Below are 20,293 nucleotides of genomic sequence, written 5' to 3'. Positions count from 1 at the left end.
GATGTTAAGTCCCATAGTGCTCAGAGGAATTTTTGAACATCGTGCCAAACTGTGTCCGACTGGTGCATTAGATCGCAAAACCACCAAGATGGAGTGCATAATCTTCCAAACGTTCCCAATTCGTGAGAGATATGGCCACGTTACTGGACAAGGTGGGCTTTGGTAAGTACGAAGACATGTGTGGAGTCACCACAGACAGCGGTCGGATCCCAACTTCACTGTCGTCCGAGAACCAGGAGTGATGGTCTGGGCTGACATTTCCTTTCATAGCAGGACATCTTTGGTTGTCATTCGCTGCACCGTCATAGCACAGTGATACATCGACGATATTCTACGCCCCATTCGTTGCCCTTCCTGGCAAGCCATCCTGGACTTATGTTTCAACAACATAATGCCCGCCAGCACACGGTGAGAGTTTTTTCTGCTTGTCTTCGTGCTTGCCTAACCCCCTCTTTGTCCAGTAAATTATCCACAAAATGGTTCAAATGGATCTAAGCACTATGGGAATTAACTTATGAAGTCATCAGTCCCGTAGACCTAGAACTACTTAAACTAGTCTGAGAACATCACACACATCCATGCCAGAAGCATGATTCGAACCTGCGGCTGTAGCAGCAGCGCTGTTCCCGACTGAAGCGCCTAGAACGGCTCGGTCACAGCGGCTGGCTAAGGTGGCCACATCAACGCCAAGCCAAATAACTGCTCACATAAAGGGCACAAGTAGGCCAAAACGTTACTAACTTGCCCAGATTGTGGAGCTCTTTCTCTTTAGTAAATCATTAAATTTTATCAAACTGTTATCATTATCTGTTGTTTATCTGGACAGCGTACCTACTGATTTCTCTCACTCTCGGTTTCTTTCTTTTTTTGAGTTTACTTTCACTGTTTCAATGATTTACCAGTAGTGGTTTATCTAGCAACAAGGAAAATGCTCATCAATAAACTGCTAATTTGAGACAAATTCATGATAATAATACTACAATACCGCTTTTGCCAGGATCTTAACCGATACCTGTGTCGATCTGTTACCAACTGTACTCAACGCCCACCTGTGAAGCCAAAGTTGCTTGTCGCAAAGTAGGAGTGGCGCAGCCCCGCAATAAATAAGGATGCGGCGACCGGAATCTGTTTGCCCAGCACTCTTCCGGCTGCCGGCAGCCCGCTTGAGGCTGGTGGCTCGCCAGCTAAACTTACTGCTGGACGACCGATTCCGCTACCAGACTCTCTGGGGAGCTGCCTCCACGTCTCGTGTAGCAGTAGTACCTCTGCAACGTGTACTATGACTGTGTCACTCTGAGTTCGGCGGGAGAAACGATTTTCTCTCCTTTACGTATTTAATTGGATTCCTATCAGATTTGTTGCAAAGAGCGAGAAAAATGAACTTGAAGGAACAATTTTAGGAAGAGTGGATGAAATACATGGAGATGTTAGATATAATACTGCGAGAAGAAATTGAGAGAGGACTGAAAGAAGTGAAAACTTGACCCCTGTAGTGGATGACATTCCTTCAATACCACTGAAATTCTTTGGAGAGCCATCTATTCTACATGGTGTACAAGATGTACACTTTGAAGTCAAGTGATGCATCGTAATATCGTATCGTGCCTCCTCTTGTCCGGCAACTCTACGTTGAATGGACTCAAAAAGTCGTTGGAAGTCCCCTGCACAAATACTAAGCCATTCTGCCTTTATAGGCGTCCACAATTGCAGAAGTGTTGCAGGTGCTGGTTTTTGTCTACGAAATGAACTCCCAATAACGTGTTTGATGGGATTCATGTCTGAGAATTGTAAAATCATTCGCTCGAATCATCGACAATGTTTTTCAAAACAGTCATGAACAGTTGTGGCCTGGTGATATGGAGCATTGTCATCCACAAAAATTCTATCGTTGTTTGGGACCATGAAGACAAAGTAGGGCTGAAAATTGATTTCAGGTAGATGAACATGATCATTTCCAGTCAATTACTGTAACACCCCACCCGCCACTAATCTGGTTTTGGCGTGTGTTCACCCCAGGTAATTGACTTACAGATCAACAGAGAGTGCAAAACTGCCACATTGCCGGGTAATGCAAAGAAAGTAATAAGGCCCTGTGACTCCTGATTGAACTGCGGTGGCAGTGTTGACATTAATTGATACAGAATTGATCCCTTTTAATTAAAAATAGGTGCACATTGATGTTATATTCTGCTATTGAACACAAGATGCAAATGTTGAACATAGAATTAATTAAGAAAGTGACTTGGGATTTCAACTACTTGATTGAAAACAGATGCAGTCGATTAGCTCAAATTTATTTTAACTTACGACCTTCAATCATCACATTACATGACTCTCCTAACAGGCAGTGGTAATAAATTGTGTTTGCGTGGAGTAAAATAGCTCTGAGCACTATGGGACTCAACATCTTAGGTCATAAGTCCCCTAGAACTTAGAACTACGTAAACCTAACTAACCTAAGGACATCACACACACCCATGCCCGAGGCAGGATTCGAACCTGCGAACATAGCAGTCCCGCGGTTCCGGACTGCAGCGCCAGAACCTTGCGTGGAGTAAAGCGCAATAACTCGAAAGTAATTCCTATCGACTGACCCAGGCGTAATACGAAGTGTGAGAAGAATTCTACAATACACGGCCCACGAAACCCTCGTGGAAACTTGGCCGACGTGATCCAACAAGTTAATCAGTGGCCTAACTCAAGCCGGAGCGGCGCAGTATCAGAGTGGCAGGGCGGCGTCGTTGTGCGGACGTCGGCCGACCTTGTGGTGCTGCAACGCTGCGCTCGTCTACTCACTCCTAGCTATCTTGCTATGTACATAACTGAACGAAAACTTTCTATCTACAAGCTCAATCGTTCCGTTTGCTAAGTCCTAAACTGCAGAGATGCTCACTCTCTCTCAGGCAAGCTGAGTAAAGAACGCCACGTCCGCACTCTAGGCAAGCTGGGAACGGAAGACCTCTACAGAGACGTCTGCCAGTCCGCTCTTCACCTCGGTTTCCCCTCCAGCAAAATCACTTACGCCAATTGCATCGCTTCCCAGCGCCGACCAATGCATGCTCTGGGAAGTGAACAAATTCCCAGAAAATTCCTCTCAGCTTCTGCTATTTAGCTCCTCCCAGGCCACCCATCAAGGTTAGCGTCTGCACAAAACATCAATTTTTCTGGAATTCTGACTCCCAGGAGAGTATTTCAAATTCCTTGGTCCTATGTTCCCATCGGAGGCCGGCGTATTTCATTCTGTCGCTCTTCACCTGATTTACTTCAGACTCTGTTGACGGCTCCACCATGTCTTTGCGCGGCTTTCTCGCATGTTTCACTGAAAATGGGACGATGGACATTTATCAACAGGTGTACAAGTTCTCTGTCTGCTTCCCGGTACACCAGCATGGGGTCAACCACCTCCCCTCACTGTCACTCATCTTAAAGCAGATGGAGGCCGCGCCCTGTCACTGCTTTCTCAGAGTTTGAGCCATCCTAAGCTGCCTATTGCCGCTTCCCTTCGCCGCTCCCCAGCCCGGTCATGGTCAACTCTGAATAATTCCTTGGGATAAACTAGCCTCCAGTAAATCGACGCGTTTCCACAAAGTTTTCATGTCCCGTGAATTACTTTAAAACCATCGCCCGACATTAATTGTTCTAATACGGCCATACTATACCCTCTAGAAGATGAATTGTGCCTTGTCAGTCATTTTTGTTCAGCCCTACTGTTCACTCAACGCGAGTTCGGTGATCTTTAATGACTTCATGTAAGGGGCATAGTTCTTGCCATCTTACATTACTGTTTCAGTTGGACCAGAGGAGCCATTCCATGTAATATCGTTATAGAGCCACCACTAACTTGCACAGCGCGTTGGTGACAACTTGAGCCCATATATTCATTGGACTGTAGCCACTCCAACCCTACCATCAGATCTTACCAGCATAAATCGGTACTCGTCGGACCACGCCGCGGTTTTTTAGTCATCTAGGGTCCAATCGATATGGTCAAGACCCCAGGACAGCCGCTGGAGGCAATGTCGTGCTGTTAGCAAATGCACTCGCGTCGGTGGTCTGCTGCCATTGTGCACTGACAACAAATGTCGCAGCACTATCCTAACGGATACGATCATCGTATGTTCCACATTTCTTTTGCGGTTATTTCACACAAAGCTGCTTGTCCGTTAGCACTAACAACGCTACGCAAAGGTCTCTGCTCTCGGTCGTTAAGTGAAGGCTGTCGGCCACTGCATTCTCTGTGCTGAGAGGTAGTGTCTGAAATGTGGTATTCTCAGTGCACTCTTCACACACTGAATCTCGTAATATTAAATTCTCTAACTATTCCCGAAATGGAATGTCCCACACATCTAGCTCCATCTACCATTCTCTACTTCCGGCCGGTGTGGCCGTGCGGTTCTAGGCGCTTCAGTCTTGAACCGCGTGACCGCTACGGTCGCAGGTTCGAATCCTGCCTCAGGCATGGATGTGTGTGATGTACTTAGGTTAGTTAGGTTTAAGTAGTTCTTAGTTCTAGGGGACTGATGACCACAGATGTTAAGTCCCAAAGTGCTCAGAGCCATTTGAAACATTTTGAACCATTCCCCACTGAAAGTCTGTTAACTGAGGTCATGTCGCCACAACCACGTCATAAACATTTTCACATGAATCACATTAATACGAAAGACAGCTCCTCCAACGCACTGCTCTTTTACACAATGTGTACGCGATGCTACCGCCATCTGTATGTGTGCATATCGCTACCATATGATTTTGTCACTTTCGCGTTATTCAAGAAAAAATGTACAAAACTGACATTTAAACGCACCTCCACCCTCACATTCATCCGTCACCAGTCAGGATTTCTTGAGTGTGCTTTGTGGCATTTTCTCCTGCTACTGCGCAAAAACTTCCGGCTACATACACTCCTGGAAATTGAAATAAGAACACCGTGAATTCATTGTCCCAGGAAGGGGAAACTTTATTGACACATTCCTGGGGTCAGATACATCACATGATCACACTGACAGAACCACAGGCACATAGACACAGGCATCAGAGCATGCACAATGTCGGCACTAGTACAGTGTATATCCACCTTTCGCAGCAATGCAGGCGGCTATTCTCCCATGGAGACGATCGTAGAGATGCTGGATGTAGTCCTGTGGAACGGATTGCCATGCCATTTCCACCTGGCGCCTCAGTTGGACCAGCGTTCGTGCTGGACGTGCAGACCGCGTGAGACGACGCTTCATCCAGTCCCAAACATGCTCAATGGGGGACAGATCCGGAGATCTTGCTGGCCAGGGTAGTTGACTTACACCTTCTAGAGCACGTTGGGTGGCACGGGATACATGCGGACGTGCATTGTCCTGTTGGAACAGCAAGTTCCCTTGCCGGTCTAGGAATGGTAGAACGATGGGTTCGATGACGGTTTGGATGTACCGTGCACTATTCAGTGTCCCCTCGACGATCACCAGTGGTGTACAGCCAGTATAGGAGATCGCTCCCCACACCATGATGCCGGGTGTTGGCCCTGTGTGCCTCGGTCGTATGCAGTCCTGACTGTGGCGCTCACCTGCACGGCGCCAAACACGCATACGACCATCATTGGCACCAAGGCAGAAGCGACTCTCATCGCTGAAGACGACACGTCTCCATTCGTCCCTCCATTCACGCCTGTCGCGACACCATTGTAGGCGGGCTGCACGATGTTGGGGCGTGAGCGGAAGACGGCCTAACGGTGTGCGGGACCGTAGCCCAGCTTCATGGAGACGGTCCTCGCCGATACCCCAGGAGCAACAGTGTCCCTAATTTGCTGGGAAGTGGCGGTGCGGTCCCCTACGGCACTGCGTAGGATCCTACGGTCTTGGCGTGCATCCGTGCGTCGCTGCAGTCCGGTCCCAGGTCGACGGGCACGTGCACCTTCCGCCGACCACTGGCGACAACATCGATGTACTGTGGAGACCTCACGCCCCACGTGTTGAGCAATTCGGTGGTACGTCCACCCGGCCTCCCGCATGCCCACTATACGCCCTCGCTCAAAGTCCGTCAACTGCACATACGGTTCACGTCCACGCTGTCGCGGCATGCTACCAGTGTTAAAGACTGCGATGGAGCTCCGTATGCCACGGCAAACTGGCTGGCACTGACGGCGGCGGTGCACAAATGCTGCGCAGCTAGCGCCATTCGACGGCCAACACCGCGGTTCCTGGTGTGTCCGCTGTACCGTGCGTGTGATCATTGCTTGTACAGCCCTCTCGCAGTGTCCGGAGCAAGTATGGTGGGTCTGACACACCGGTGTCAATGAGTTCTTTTTTCCATTTCCAGGAGTGTATATTCTTCCAGATATTCGACCATTTTTTGTGGCTTATCGATTGGGATACTACGCCACCAGCATGCTCTGCTATTTCGTTAACATTATTGATTTGAAGAGCCCGGGAGGGTAATGAAGAAGAAAAATATTTGCAAACGTTGCGCTATAGCTAATTACGATGACAATTCGATCCAATCTTAACCCTTACAAGCACACTAGTTTCGGACTCAGAAGGCCCAACGAAGACAACAATGTAATTTTTAATGCTGTTAGAATTCACAAAACTGTTCGGTACAATTTACACAAACATCCATTTTACAATATGTAAGAGCTCATCTAGGCCAGTGGCGTAGTTAGGCCAGTCAATGAAGACCGAAATGGGTCCAATCTAGGAAATAATTCGGGCAGCGGTAAGAGGCTGTTGCGGCCACATGTAGTAAGTGTTGCTTCATGCAGTGGACAATGGCAAAACAGAGGCACGCGAAGTAAGCAGGCACAGATAGCCTTGCTGACAACAGCAAACAGACTGACCCAAGGACGCACACAGACCGAGCGCCGAGCGAAGCCTGGAGAGTGCAGAATAAGGGGAAGTGAGGCTAGCACGTTAAGTTACGCTGCAATATACGGCGGGAGTAATAACAAAAAGCTACCACCGAGGGTAAAAAAGCGTCCTCCTGCCGGATATAAATAGTGGAGCACAGGCAGCAACAGACAAAAGCCATTAGGAAGCAGTTCGGATCTGAGGACGGACGTGGTCCGTGTCCGAATGTTCAATCTTCGTAGGTGACGATTCCGAAAGTCTGTTCCAGCTCGCAGGAGTCATCCGTGGCCAGAGGCTCCGAGTGCGATCAGCGGCGCGCGTTGCGCGCATTGTCAGAGAATCTACACAGCTGCAGTCAGGAGGAGGGATCCGCAGGGCTGGGCAGCGACGACGAGGGAGAAATTGTAAAGAAAGTTTAATAAATAGTTCTAAAACTCCACGCCGTCTCAGTCTTTGGCACAGCCACTCTGTCTGCTGCTAACAAATGGCGCCAGAAGGCGTAACAAGGCGGTGCCATGAGCAACATACTACAAAATCCTTAGTTTTTGGGGACTAAATGTGAAATTGGGGACCCATTTGAAGGTCATTTTCGTACGTTTTTAATGTATGATTCGAAAATTAGGGCCTCTAGCGAAAACGTATCCTAGTACAAAATTTAACTACATTACATTTCCTGCAGAGGTACAGTTCACTTTTTCTGGAGGACTAACAGTTGGTGCGTAGTGAGCGGGAGAATATAGAAACTACGCGCGTGGCTTATAAAGGCCATGTATAACATTTCTGGCTGCATAAAATGGAATAGGTAAGGCTTCTAAATCATCCTGTATAGAGGTGCTATATAAGAGAAATGAACTTGGAAGGAACCTTACAGAAAGAGAGAAAGAAGTAGATGAAGATTAAATGGGAGATGTGGTACTGCATGAAGAATTAGATAGAGCACTAAAAACCTAAGTCGAAACTAGGTCCCTGGAATATATGACATTCCGTTAGTACTACTGGTACCCTTCGGAGAGAGAACCACAAATAAACTATTCCAACTGATGTGTAAGATGTATGAGACAGGGAAAATACCTGCAAAATGTAATAATTCCAGTTCCGAAAATCAAAGCAGGTCCTGACAGATCTGAATAATACAGAACTGATTTAATAAATTAGTGTTGCAAGATTCTACAGAGGAACGAAAAAAACTTGTAGAAGCTGTCCTCGGAGACGATCGGTTTCGTTTCCGGAAAAATGTAGGAACACGCAAGGCAATAATTATCCTACGACTTTTCTTACAAAACAGGTTACAGGAAGGCATTCCCACGTTTATAGCAATTGTAGACAGAGTGAAAACTTTTGACGATCTTGGCTGGAAACACTCTTGGACATTCTGAAGATAGCAGGGCAAAAATACAGCGAGCGAAATGTTATTTACGTTTTGTACGTGAGCCAGATGGCAGTAACAAGAGTCGAATGGCATGAAAGGGAAACAGTGGTTGAGAAGGGAGTGAGACTGTGTTCTATCCTATCCCTGATGTTACTCAAGCTGTGAACTGTGCAAACAGTGGCTGAAACCCAGATGAAACTTGGAGAAGAAGAAGAAATAAAAAGCTTGAGGCTTGCTGATGACATTGTAACTCTGTTGGAGATGGCAAAGGACGTGGAAGAGTAGTTTAAGGAAATGGACTGTGTGTTGACAAGAACGTTAACCAATGCAAAACAAAGACAAAGGAACGTAAACGATTTAAATCAGACCATGCCTGAGTGAATTAAATTGGAAAACGAGACACTAAAAGTAGTAGATGAATTTTCCTGTTTGGCAAGTAAATAGTTGATGGTGGCCGAAGGAAAGATGATATAAAATGTAGACTGAAAATGGCAAGAAAAGAATTTCTGAACCACAGATATTTGTTAACACAGAATAGTTACTTAAGTGTTAGTCAATCATTTCTGAAGGTGTTTGCCTGGAGTGTAACTTTGTACAGAAGTAAAACGAGGACGATAAACAGCTCTGACAAGAAGAGGATAGAGGCTTTCAAATGTGGTGCTACAGAAGAATGCTGAGATTAGATGGGTAAATGGCGCAACTAACTATGAAGTACTTATCAGAATTTCGGAGAAGAGAAATTTGTGGCATAGCTTGACTGAAAAAAAGTGATCTGTTGGTAGGACACGTTCTGAGACATCGAGTAATCACCAATTTAGTATTATAGAGAAGTGCGGGATGGGAAATGTATAGAGGGAGACCAAGAGGAATACAGTAAAGAGGTATAAATTAATGTAGGTAGCAGTAGTTTTTGTGAGATGAAGTAGCTTACACAGGATAGAGTAGCGTGAAGAGCTTCATCAAACCTTCCTTAACTGTTATGACTAGTCCCTGATATACCAGTACTAGCACTGGGCCAGAGCTGATGCTGAAGCTGGTCCCAAAAATTATCTACTGAGGACGGATCTTGGGACCTTGCTGGCCATTGGAGTACCTCAGAAATATGCAGGCATGTCGTAGAGATACGTGCCATGTGTAGGGAGCGTCTTCCAAGACTTCCGTAAGGCATTCGATGGAGCTCCGCACGCTGGGTAATGCACGACCGACTGTGTGGTTGGACTGAAGAAGTCTTGGCAAATAGAGTACAGTATTTCATTCTCATTAGGGAGAAGTCTTCAGATATAAAGGTAAACTCAGGCTTAACCCAAGAGTAAAGTCCATTAAATTTCATGTTATACATACGTGTCATAGTAGAGGACATCGGAAGTTATACGAGCCTTTCCGTGGATGATGAAGTTCTGTGCAGGGAAGTCGCAAGGCTAGAAAATTGTAGCAAAATGCTGGAAGACCTGTAGAGGATTGACATTTGGTGCAGGAGGTGGCAATTGACTCTCAAACATGAACAAATGTTACGTGTTGCGTATAAGAAGACGGAAAAACCCATTACTGTACGATTACACGATTGCAGAACAATCGCTGGGAACAGTTAGTTCCACAAAATATTTGGGCGTATGCGTACGAAATCATTTAAATTGGAACGCCTATATAAATGTAGCTGTAGGAAAGGTAGACAGAGATTTATTGGAAGAGTCTTCAGGAAATAAGTCGGACGAACAAGAAGGTAGCTTGCAAAACCCTCATTGGACCAATATTTCTTCATCAGTAGGGGATTCATACCAGACAGACTTGATGGAAGAAATAGAGAATGTCCAAAGTGCATTTCGTTACAGGTTCATTCAGTAAGCACGAAAGCGTCACGGAAATGATCAGCCCATTGCAGTGGCAGACGTCGCAAGAGAGGCATTCTGCGCCATGTTGCGGTTTACTCTTAAAGTCCCTAGAGCGTACGGTCCTAGAAGAGTCAACTAATACGTTTATCCTACGTATATCTCAGGAAGAGGTTATTAAGTTAAAGGCATTAGTCTGTAAGAGGTCCAGGAATGAGGAATTTATTGCTGGCGCACTAGAGCAGATGTAACTTCGATGTATTGCTCACGCGCTGCCTGCGATATGTATGCTACAATATAATCGCAGACCAGAGGGCACCGTCGGCTGCAGTAGGAGTAGTGTCGGCTGCATTAGTGGTAGCTCCGGCAGCAGTAGGACTAGAAGCTCGTTGCTGCTGCTGTTTGCCAGGTATAGTTCTACTGAATTTTACATTGTATTAAGCTAGTTTTACAACTGATTTATTTTTCTTGTTGCTGCTCATTGCCTCACATTAGTTATATTTGCTTTGCTAATTTCTATAATGCTGCTTGCTTTGCCAATTTGCATTTTTTGTCATTGCTGTTTGTGTTAATTGTTTTGTGCTGCTGCATAGCCTCGTCCCTTAGTTTAGCATCTGAGCTCAGTAGATTTAAGTTAGCTTAAGATGGGGTAGGCTATATAAGAGAACGAGTTGTGATGAATTGGAAGAAATGCATTGAGAAGCTTTAAGAAAATGGTTTGGCCAAAAAAATGTATTTTGAAAGAGGATATGAACAAAAAAGTAGGTTTTAGGGAGAACAAGTTTAGGTAGGATTTTCTTGGAAAGAAATGATGAGGTAAGATAATGGAAAATAAATAATGAGGTAAGAAATATGTGAACATATAAATACAGAAAGCATGCTTGGATAGGATGTTTTGGTGGTAACAAATGTTGAAATAAGACGAAAGATCTATGGAATGAAGTTTTGGGTTGGACTGCAGTACCAAATGTTACACTGAAAACAAACCCTGCCCTATCGTCTTGTGTTATCCCACTATGTGTTTGTGTAGCCTTTGGTATTTGTGTTCTTCCCGTCTTTATGTGTTTATCTGATGAGAGTTACATTGTAGAATTTTTCTGATAATATGTTATTTATTTTGTAAAGATGTTTATACATTATTTATTCTGTTTTGTTTTAATGCTCATGTGTGAAGTTGATGTTTCAAAAGTTATTCTAATCTTTTATGTATTTACTTATGTAATAATTCCTGTAACACTGATGTATATGTTTATTTCTGTTCTTTTGTAAAGCCCCTATTACTAAAAATGTTATCTGTACTGTTATGTTCTTGAATGATGTATTTTGTACCTTTGTAATTGTATTCTTATATTGTAAATTTATAATTGTATAAACACCAGTTCTTCAAATTAAGTATCATTTCACTGCACACGTTTCTGTTGGTCATAATATATGCACAGTATGTGAGAAGTTGGGACTGTTAGTGCTTACACGTGTGATGATAATTCAGCAAGGGACTCGATAACAGCATTGCTGGTTCTAAGGACATTTCAAAAAAAATTTGTGAGTGCACAAGTGGTGGTTTATGGACTTGCTATATTGTCCGCAAGACTCTTCGATGGTGATTGTGCACCTGCACAAAAATTTCTTACAGGAGCAGATATATACGCGTTATCCGACAACTTCATTGAGGTAAAATTTTTCAATTTATTCACAATGACTTTTCAGGGCCATGACGCAACATTGCTGACGTCCAGATTTACCAGTTTAGGTTCACTGTCACTTAATTATTGAAAGGTTATATATAAATAACAATTTTTATTGAGAGGTTATTCACCCATTTTTATTGTGAGGTAACGGAATTAAATTAACTGTTGGGAGGTTACACAAAATGTGAATTTTATAACTATTTAAACTGTTGGGAGGTTACAAGTCCACATGGGGCTTAGAGGCAATCATTCAGCTAGAGAACCATTCGCTACTCCAACAGCAAAAGGGGAAGGGACAGTTGCACACAAATTAAACCCTCCACACATCGCAAGGTGGACTGCAGAATGAAGGTGAAGATATAGCTGTGATTGAGCATTGTCCTGTTGAAAAATCACACCACAAATATTTCGCTTGAGGTGTAATACATGGGGACGCATGATGACCGATACCTACCATTGTGCCACCTTCCCCTAAGTACTACAAACACTATGCTGCTCAAAAACAATGGAATAGTGGGATCTCGACCACATGTCCACCACATTCGCTGTCAATACTTATCCTGGGCATTTCAGAATCGCGTTTCATCGCTGAAAACGATGTGACGCTATTCGTCAGCAGCCCATTCTTTCTGACCACGCCACCACTCCGAAAGTAGTCTACGAATGGGACATTACTTCTCTAAAATAGCTGCTGCTAGTCTCCAACCAGGGGTGTGGGATGACATAGCACATTTAAGGGAGCGTTCTCAGATGGCAAGCGTTGATGTGGTTACGATGTGCTTGGTGCACATCCTTGCTTGTGTGGCAGACACGGTCGACTGCAACGACATGAATGCAGGTTCTCAGTTTTCCAAGCAGTATAATATCGGGCTCCTGTTACATCCAAATGTTACACAAATTCGGGTGTTGCACGACTGGACCAGTCGGCCAGATGGAGACCCCACAATGAGCCCCTTTCACTGTTTCAGACACTGACAACTGTGTGTCACATGGGTAAGAGGCATCTTCCATCCATCCCTGAGATCACCTATTATCTCACGCAGATCGCTCCTCTTATATATACTACTAGGCCTTATACCAACACTACACACGAACAAACCTAATGCACTCTGAAGGACGTTCTTTGTGTCACAAAGAACTGGAATTATAATCATTTACATACCCGCCGAAGGTGTGCATATGTACAGAGCCGAGTTACGTTGACATGTCTTTTGGGCAATTGACTTTTGTCTGAGGCGGCGAGTAACTCTCATGAGAGCACACCGATCGCTTAACGGCGCTGTTCATGGTGGTCATGCGAAACTCCACAGCAGAGTAGTGTGCATGGGCTAGCCGGTTGAATGGAATGAAAACAGTACAAACAGAGGAGAACGGACAAAGGAACTACCACGTCTGATCTTTACCAGACTGTGAGTGAAGATTCGATTTTTTGTAATATCAACACAGACTCTCCAACTCTCTACTAGGTGGTGGTGGTTAGTGTTTAACGTCCCGTCGACGAGGGGGTCATTAGAAACGGAGCGCAAGCTCGGGTTAGGGAAGGATTTGTAAGGAAATCGGCCGTGCCCTTTCAAAGGAACCATCTCGGCATTTGCCTGAAACGATTTAGGGATATCACGGAAAACCTAAATCAGGATGGTTGGAGACGGGATTGAACCGTCGTCCTCCCGAATGCGAGTTCAGTGTGCTAACCACTGCGCCACCTCACTCGGTCGTCTACAAGGAACGCTGTTCCAATAGCAATCATGAAACACCCGACAGTGACTAAAGATGGGAGTCATGCCATGTCAAAAGCAATGGATCTCAAAACTGACAGACATTAATTCTGTCAGTAAACGTAGGACCACCTCAATCTGATCCTGAATGAGCTGGAACTGCAGAATGCAATACGCAGTTAGATTCAGATACCGGTATGTCGTAAAATGCCATTTCCAGAGCTACACAAAAAGCTGCGTTCCTTCATTGAGCCAAACCACACAGAAACTGGACGGTATCTGACTTGAATCTTCTAGTGGTGTACAAAAAGTCACAATTTTACGTGTTTTCGGCTGCGAGGCTTCAGGTGCACTGACGGTCTGCTGAGATCTTTAACCTCCACTGCATGGACGATGCAGATCATCCCAAAAACGATTCTGGTTTTGCATTCAATGAACTGGACCCTCTCATTCTGGTTACTTTGAAAATTATCCTTGATGCTTATTTCAGTATTTTTGTTTCCCTTATCTTCTCCATCTTGCTAATGAGGATGCTGTCGGCACTATCAAGGCGACTAGAGTTTTGTTCACTACGCTGCACGCCTACCTTCCTGGTTTGAATAGTCGACCATCATGTCTCACCTCGATTGGCGTCATAAATCACACGTGTATGTCCCCGCAGTTTGCTAGCTATTTGGGATCCAGTTGTCCTAGAGTCGCTGCAGCTGGTTGCAGCTGATCTTAAGAATCGTCGTAAACTCGTTTACTCTTTGAAGGGAGAGTGTTATTAAGGCCAAAAGCGTTTGTGAATGGTATTAGCGTGGTAACTTCTGGACGTCATTAATTTTGTCCCAGTATCCTTAGTGTGGTGTATCGCGTCTTTGAGGTAGATTTGGACAGGAGATTGTAACATGTGCTGAAAATATTTGAGCTTTTTCGCACAGAAGGCGAGGGTAATTGCACCAAGAGAAACGAAACCAGCCTCTAATTCCATATTTGTAACGGTAAGTGGAGAGAAAGAAACTTGATGACACTGACGTCGACATAAGCAAACCTTTTGCTGAAGACGTGGCTACAACCAATATTTAGTAAACAGTTGAATAAACGTTAACATAACACAACTACACTGCTGTCGCCACATTTGTAACAAGGACTCTACTACAAGTCCCTTACAGGTTTGCAGTTTTAAGTTTGGTTTCGGAATTTCTGTCTTATCTTTATAAAACATGTATGAAACCATCCACGAGTAGAAGCTGCTTTCTTAATTCATAAACTTAATGTTCATCAACGTTATCATCAGTCAATGTGTCCTCTTTGGATTCGGCGCTGCAACGTAGGGGTCTAGCAGGTTCTCCCATTCTGCTGTTCTTGTGCTTCCCGTTGGCAGTTCAAGCCAAGTGTCTTCCTTTGTCTGTACCATCCGTCTGATGATCTTCTCATTGATTTCTTTGGTAAGCCGGTCGCTGTGGCTGAGCGGTTCTAGGCGCTTCAGTCTGGAACCGCGCTGCTGCTACGGTCGCAGGTTCGAATCCTGCCTCGGGCATGGATGTGTGTGATGTCCTTAGGTTAGTTAGGTTTAAGAAGTTCTAAGTCTACGGAACTGATGACCTCCGATGTTAAGTCCCATAGTGTTTAGAGCCATTTGAACCACTCTTTGGTAAGTTGGTCTCCAAGTTTTAGCAACGGTTAAATCGTTTTCTGTGTAAAATTTTAGCTCGTGGCTACCCCTTTCATTCCTGTCCTCAGCTCCATGTCATGTGCCATATTTCCTTGCATTCCATTTCCTACTATCGAATTCGAGTTTCCCTTCATAATTAACGCTTCGTCCCACTTCACGATCTGAGTAATTTCATTTAACTCATGAATCATGAAATATTTCTATCTTTTCATCATCTGCAGTGCTAGTATACGTATAATGTACAATACTGTGATGGTTTTCGGTTTTGACTATGACGATACATTCATTATGATATTCGTACTCTTTATCCTGCATACCAATTATATTTTTTGTTAATATACGTACTGCAGCATAACTACCCTTTTAATGGATTTTGTCTATAAGATAATCCAACTTCCGTAGTTATGGAAACAAAATGGACACTCGATACCAGTGTGATACCAATTCCTCTGTTAGACGACCTAGCTTCCTTTGTGTGATAGCAGAAACATGAAGTCTGTTGCTTCTTACTGTCCACAAGTTGACAGCTCCAGTTTTCGGTGTTCAAGAGTGCATACTTTCTATCTTTCCTGGCCTTGAGATCACGGTGTAGTTCTTGCTGCTTGTGTAGTCACAGTCTCCTAGTTATTTCTTCTTTGTTATTATACAGTTCGGGGAAACTGATTTCTTGTTGACGGTAAATATTGATGAGTCTTTATAATCACGTTTATTGTGCCTCAAGGTATTACAAGGAGTCGGTTTTCGTAACAAAATTGATATTCATGTCCGGTTTCAGTCTGCAATCACTAGCTATTACTAGACGAATGGTTTCCCACTTTCAGCTATAGAATTGTAGATTCTCCGTCCAACTGACCTGACTTGCCGGCAATATGGCACTGCATAATATGACATATTGTTGATTTGACTGTAGGCAGTGCGAGCGTAATCATAGCAATATTTATTCTGAATTTGGAAAATGTACAAAGGAGTCCGCAGTTGCTACTACTGTAGGGTTTGTGCAGGTACGGGTGTGTTCCTAAGTAAAAAGGACAAATAAAGCACATTGTGTTAGCTTTTTTTAAATAAAGTTAATAAGGATTGTAGTACGAGTTCTGAGTTCAAGTTTTTACTTACTTCGGCTGAGCCACCTCTGTAGTTGGGGGGTGGTAGTGGGTTCGCGTCTGTTGAGGCGAAGGGCCAATGTCGAAACTGGCCGCCTAGCATCGCTCATTCACCCTGTGAATGGACACGTGACGGCTCCTTCAGTAGGGTCAAGCAGGCACACGGTCAAGGGGTTTACTAGTTATCGAGAGCTCCAAGGTTAGGGGCGTTATGGATCCCCTCAGGCAGTCTGCGTTATGGGCTCCTAAAAAAGACCATAATCGCTCGGTACGTCTTCTGGGGCGCCTCATCGGTGACGTGGAGGCGGCCTTGCCTGCGGCTACTGAGCGTGCCGGTTGCAGTTGGCTGCAAGTTGTGGCTCACGTCGGCACGAACGACGCCTTTCGCACCGGTTCTGTGGTCATCATCAGCTCATACTGGCGGATGGCGGAAGTGGTGATGACTACTGGTTTCGCAAGTTGCAGCAGCGTTCCTAGAGTTGATTTGGGTCTTATGGTTCGGAGACGGGTGGAGGCTCTCAACCAGAGGCTTCGTCGACTCAGTGGCAGTCTTTCCCACAGATTTCTAGACCTATGTTATCGTTTAGGGATTTGTATGACTCCGTTTGATTGGTTAGGGGTGCACTGCAAAAAAGAAGCAGCCACTCGGGTAGCAGAGTACTTGTGGAGTGCACATGAGCGTTTTTTATGTTAGACGGTAGTTGGGGGGACTTCGATGAACACTTTCCAGTCGATACCCAGCAAGGGAGATCAGACGGCGTTCACAATAACGACACTTCGACTGTCAAAATTTTATCAGTAAACTGTCGAAGCATCTGTAGTAAAGTTCCACAGTTTACTGGCCTCCAGGAAAGTCCAAGCGCTCAAATTATTCTTGGAACCGAAAACTGACTGACACCTGAAGTGGAAACCTCTCAAACAATTAGCGTGTTGTGGAACGAATATCGCAAAGACAGATTAGAGGCCATTGGAGAGGGAGTGTTCGTTGCAGTTGAGAAATATATTGTCTCTATTGAGATCGAAGTTGAGTGTGACAGTGAAGTTACCTGGTCGCGGTTAACAGGTGTAGGTTAAACCAGTTTATAGTTGGTTGTTTTCAATGGTCACCTGATTCCGCTGTGGCAGTTCCAAAGTCATTCAAAGAAAGTCTACAGTCAGTAGCGCGTAAATACCCAGATCAAGCTTACTAGTTGGAGGTGACCTTAACCTACCGAATATAGACAGGGATGTCTATGGATCCATTGTGGGGGTAAATGCCTTTGAACACATTTTCTGAAAATTGTCTTGAGCAGCTAGCTTGGCAGACCACACGCATCGGTAATATCTTAGACCTTGTGGCTACGAGCAGCCGTACCTTATCGAATATGTCAGTACAGAAACTGGGATTAGCGATCATGATGTCATCATAGCAACTATGGTTACGAAAGTTAGTAAAGTAGTCTAGGAGAGTGTTTCTGCTGCATCCAGCAGATAGGCAGTTGTTAGCATCTCACTCGGGCAGTGAACTGACATCAGTTAGTTCCATTAAGATGGATGTAAAGAAATTATGGGCAAGCAGATTGAAAACCGTGGTCAGGAAAGTTATGTGCGTAGTAAGTGTGTAAAGGATGGAGAAAACTAGCCATGGTTTAATAACGAAATTTAGAAGACGCTGACGAAGCAGAGGCTGTAGCACTCTCGGTTCAAAAGACAACGCACAAGTGGCGTCAGTCAAAGGTTAGCAGAGATTCGTACGTCTGTGAAAAGATCTATGCGTGAAACATACAACAACTACCACAGTCACAATTTAATGAAAGATCTGGCAGAAAACCCGAGAAAATTATGATCCTATGCAAAATCCCTCAGCTGGTCTAAGGCTTCCATTCAGTCCCTTGTTGACCAGTCTGGTGCGGAAGTCGAAGATACCAAAACGAAAGCCGATGTTTTAAATTTCCGGTTCAAGGAATCGTTCACACGGTAGAAGCGTACTAATACGCCATCGGACAGTCCCTCGTATGGAAGACAAAGTAAGAATCATCCCTGGCGTCGAGAAACAATTGAGATACTTCGAAGCAAATAGATCACCTGGTCCGGATGGAATCCACATTTGGTTTCACAAAGAGTACTTTACGGAGCTGGCCCCTTGCCTAGCCTGCATTTGCCGTCAATTTCCCGCCCAGCACAGAGTACGAAGCGATTGGAAAACAGTGCATGTAATTACAGTACAGAAGAAGGGTAAAAGAACGGACCTGATATATTGCAAACTAATACCCCCAGCTTCAGTTTGCTGCAGAATCCTTAACAAATGCTCAGTTCGATTATAATAAACTTTCTTGAGACTGAGAAGCTAATGTTCACGAATCAGCATCGTTATAGAATACATCTCTCGTGCGACACTCACCTTGCTCTTTTCTCACGTGATATACTGAGAACTATGGATGAAGGGCAACAGGCAGGCTTTTGACACGCCCCATTACAGAGTGCTAAAGAACATTCTAACTTACGGAATAAGTTCTCAGATATGTGAATGGCTCGAAGACCTCATAAGTAATAGAACTCAGTATGTTGTCCTCGATGGCGAGTGTTCAACAGAGTCAAGGGTATCGTAAGGAGTGCCCCAGGGAAGTGTGAAAGGACCGCTGTTGTATTCCATATACATAAACGATTTGACGGACAGGTGAGCTGCAATCGGCGGTTTCTTGCTGATGGTGCTGTGGTGTATGATAAGGTGTCGAAGTTGAGTGACTGTAGGAAAATACAAGAAGATTTAGACAAAACTTCTAGTTGTTGTGATGAATGGCGGCTTACTCTAAATGTGGAAAAATGTAAGTTAATTCGGGTGAGTAGGAAGAATAAACCTGTAACGTTCGGATACAGTATAACTACTGACCTGCTCGATATGCCAAATTCCCGCTGTCCCTACCGAGCTGTCGAGCCAAGTAGACGTGTTTTGTGCGCGCTCCGTTTGTAAACACTTCGAGCCGCGGGGAAACGCAGTCAACAATGCCGTCACTGGAAGCAAGACTATAATACTGCTGTCTAACATTCAACGCCATCTCAACAGGGAGCTGAATCCTTCTAAACACCTGGTGCAACTCTCCGTGTGTGAAAAATGTGCTTCCAGATGTGAGGGATGTGTATTTTCGCAACTGTTGCAAGGCGCGATTAAATGTTGCAAAAGGACCTCAACAAAAGTAAGTGAAACTTTCTAAGTAACACTAACGGTCTGCGTGTGAAACTTTAGAAACGGTTTAGTACTGTTTTTCTAACATATATGTGGTGCCTATATCTTAAGTGACAGGTTAATGGGAACCTTGCTACCACATTGTGTACTGGAAATAGGCCCTTGTGCACAACTCTTAAGTAATATCAATGAAAATGATATCAATTTCTACTAGAGTGTTCAGTGTAGATATAGAATGATCGCAACATTCCAAGCTATTCCTGTGAAATAAGAAAACCTTCAGAACTAGGAAGATGGGAATGTAACTGTAAACCATCAATTCTCGAAGTAATCACAAATAAGAGCACAAAACAGTTTGTTTTCATAGTAACTGTCACTTTAATTCCTGTGAAGTTTGAGATTTGGAAATGGACAACATGTGTATGAAAAACTACTCGTAATGGTCCAAGGTCATTTGTTTATTTGAGAACAGCAATAATTAAACCCTGTTTTTGGTCAACTATAGAAAGACAGAGGTATCTAAGGGTGCAATACGTTAAAAAACTTTGCGTTAGGTCTCTGTTGTGCGTTTACGGTAATAAAAACTTAGTTTTGATTGGTAAACAGTTTCTGTAAAGTGGCCAGATTTTAGATGACGGCCGCTGTTATTTATCACGTGATAGCTTTTCGCTAGTGCACGTAGTTTCACGTTTGGTTGTCGTGCTGCGCTGCAGTTAGCACAGTGCGAGCACCATTGCCTTCCCTAACTAAAGTAAATAAGGCACAATTCGAGAGCCACGTGGTGGACCAATACACTTTTTTTGGATAGCTGTAAGACTACCAATAAGCCAATTTATAACTATTAATTATATAATCTGTACAGTATGCTTTCACTGTCATATCTTGCTTAGCATTTTGGGAAGTAGTCTCATAGTTTTCAAACTCCTGTCTGTCTGAAATACT

Source organism: Schistocerca piceifrons, chromosome 6 (assembly GCF_021461385.2).
Source record: "Schistocerca piceifrons isolate TAMUIC-IGC-003096 chromosome 6, iqSchPice1.1, whole genome shotgun sequence".
Lineage (NCBI taxonomy): Eukaryota > Metazoa > Arthropoda > Insecta > Orthoptera > Acrididae > Schistocerca > Schistocerca piceifrons.
The sequence above is the reverse complement of the archived record's forward strand: the minus strand, read 5'-3'. Positions refer to the sequence as shown.